We start from the raw sequence: 3,342 nt of genomic DNA, 5'->3' as shown, positions 1-3,342 counted from the left end.
ATATATATTGTTGTTAAGTGCCGTTGAGTGGAATCCGACGCTCAGCGTATAAAAGAAAAGTAAGTTGTTGAAAGTAACTAGAGCAGGAAGCAGTAAGCAGTGTAGAGGTAAATGTAGTAGAGAATTTAAGAGAAATTCACCTGTAGGCAGATGCCTTCATCAGCACAGCCACCCAGGGACTATGCCCGGGGCCCTAGCAAGATGGGGGAAGAATTTGAAATTCCTGCATTAATCACAAAACCATCAAAGGAAGCTAAAGTAGTCCCAAGTCAGTATCAACCTGGATATAGGCAGAACTCAAAACTTCTTTAAAATAAAAAAATCTCCCATTTACACCCTCAGAAATAGTGGAGATTATGTTTAATAAGACAGGAGTACATAATGAAATTCAACAAACAAACATAGAAATAAACATGTAAGTGAGGACTCATAGATACAAACACAGAATAAAGCAACCATTTGCTTCCAATATCAGAATTATCAGATACATAATATAACTTCCATTTGTGTAAAATTTGTATGTATCTTAACAAACTATGAATAACACTGTGAAGAATGGGTATTCCAGAACACTTATTTGTGCTCCTCAGGAGCTTGTACATACACCAAGAGGCAGGTGTTTAAACAGAACAAAGGGATACTGAATGGTTTAAAATCAGGAAAGTTGTGCCAGGATTGTATTCTTTTACTATAAGTAATCTGTATGCTAAGCAAATAATTAGATAAATTGGACTATACGAAGAAGAACTTGGATTGAAGGAAGATTCATCAACAAGCTCTAACAAACAGATGATATTACCCTTGCTTGCTGGAAGCAAAGAAGACTTGAAATACTTACTGGTGAAGATCAAACACTATAATCTTCAATTCAGTATGAATTACACTTAATTGTAAAGAAAATGAAAACTGGACCAGTAAATGATATCATTATAAATGGAGAAAAGACATAAATTGTCAACGACTTCAATTTTCTTGAATCCACAATCAGCAATCCTGGAAGCAACATTCAAGAAATCAAGCAACACACTGTATTAGGCAAATCTGCTGCCAAAGACCTCTTTAAAGTGGTCAAGAGCAAAGATGTCAGTTTGAAGCCTAAGGTGAGTCTGACCCAATGCATGTAAAAGTTGGACAATGAATACAGATAACCAGGAAAGAAGAGATGCATTTGAAATATTGTGTTGGAGAAATAAATCAAAGGTTTCTTGTACTTCCAGGAAAACAAGCAAATCTGTCTTAGAAGTATAGCCAGAATACTCCTTAGAAGCAAGGATGGGGACTTTGTCTCTTATACTTTGGACATGTTGTCAGGAAGGAACAGTTCCTAAAGAAGTATATCATGCTTGGTAAAGTGGATGGTAAGTGAAAAAGAGAAATACCCTCAATGAGAAGGATTGACCCAGTGGCAGCAACAATGGCCTCAAACAAAAAATTTGTGAGGATTTCACAGGACCAGACAGTGTTTCGTTCTCTTGTGCATAGGGTAGACATGAGTCAGATCTGACTCATAGCAACAACATGTGTTAAATAGTTAAAAAAAAAAAAAAATGAAATATGCAGTTAAAAAAGAGGATATTAGAAATTATTAATGAAAGATTAAAAACAAAACTTTTAGAAATGACAAATATTATGTTCGATATAAAAAAAAAAAATTCTGCACTGTTGTTAAGTGCCATCTAGTTGGGTCCAACTCATAGCGACCCTATGGAGGGTTTCTGAGCAGAAACAACAGGTGAGTTTGAACTGCAGATACTTCAGTTAGTAGACCAGTGCTTATCTATCAGCGCCACACCAGAACTCCAAAATAAAAGATTAGGCACAACTAAAGACTTGATCAGTAGCTAGAAACAGAGGTACAGCAATTATACACAAGGACGTAGAGAAATGGGAAAAGAGATGATAAAAGACACATAGGGCAGTTTTTGTTGTTGTTAAGTGCCATGGAGTCAGTTTGACTCAGAGGGTTCCCAAGGCTGTAAATCATTTGCAGGAGCAGAAATTCTCATCTCTCTCTTGTGGTGTGGCTGGTGGGCTCCAAGTGCTCACCTTGTGATTTGCAGTCCATTGCTTATCCTATGGAGCCACAATGCTTCTAAAGATCATTATAAGAAAGCCCAAATTACACATAGTCAGATACCTAGATGGAGATACTTTGAGTCACTGTATGAGAAGCAATACCTAGAAAACTTCAGAGTTTATCAGAGACATGTACTGATACATACAGAAAGCACAGCATATGCCAAGCAGGACAATTTGAATAAGAAATCCATGCATTATAGTAAAACTGAAGACACAGAGAACACCTCAAAATAAGCAAGAGATAAATGATAGCTCACCTACCAAAAAATGATGATCAAAGTCATAACATACATTTCAAAAACAACAATAGAATCTAAAAGACAGCATGGTACTATTGTCAAAGTTCTCAGAGTAAATAGCTGTCAAACTAGAATTGCATTTTCCAAGACATTTTCAGATTTTGAAAAAACAGAAAGATTTTATAACCAACAAAACTTCCCTAGGGAAGTTTCTAAAGGCTATACTTCAGGAAGATTGAAAATGATATCAGAAGGAAGATCTAAGATGCAAGAAGTTATTGTGAGCAAAACAACAGACAAATGTGGGTAACTTTAAATAAATATTATGTAGATTATTATGCTAGTAATATTTAACTTCTGATGGAATTAAATTTTACTAAATACCTCAAGAAGAAATGAAAAAATTGAATAGTCTTAGAATAATTAAAATAATTTATCCCATAGGTAAAAATTTTACCACATATAAAACTCCACACACACCCCCCCCAGTATGGAGTTTTACGACATATAAAACTCCACCAGTATTGTGCAAATTACTTCCACAAAATTTTCAATGAAAAGCTACTATTATATATATTTTCTCAAAAAAATGTATTAAGGGACTACTCCTAACTTGGTCTATGATACTAAAAGAACATAAGGTTCTGATGAAAAAGAAAAAAAGACATCAGTCTCATTCATGTATATGAACTAAAATGTTTTATTACCCCAAAAGAACTTTTGTTGTTGTTATTAGGTATCATCGTGTTGGTTCTGACTCAAAATGACCCTAGGAACAATAGAAATAAACACTACCAGTCTTGCATCATCTTCACATTGTGACTTTTGAGTCCTTTGTAGCTGCCATGGTGTGAATCCATCTCATTGGGGGTGTTCCTCTTTTTCTGATCCTACACTTTGCCAAACATGATGTCCTTTCCCAGAGTCTGGTCCCTCCTGATAACATTTCTAAACTATGAAGAAGTCTTGCTAACCTAGTTTCTAAGGAATATTTTGGCTCTATGTGGCATCAGGATTGGAGGAA

Source organism: Chrysochloris asiatica, unplaced genomic scaffold (genome assembly GCF_000296735.1).
Source record: "Chrysochloris asiatica unplaced genomic scaffold, ChrAsi1.0 scaffold00017, whole genome shotgun sequence".
In the NCBI taxonomy this organism is placed as follows: domain Eukaryota; kingdom Metazoa; phylum Chordata; class Mammalia; order Afrosoricida; family Chrysochloridae; genus Chrysochloris; species Chrysochloris asiatica.
The sequence above is the reverse complement of the archived record's forward strand: the minus strand, read 5'-3'. Positions refer to the sequence as shown.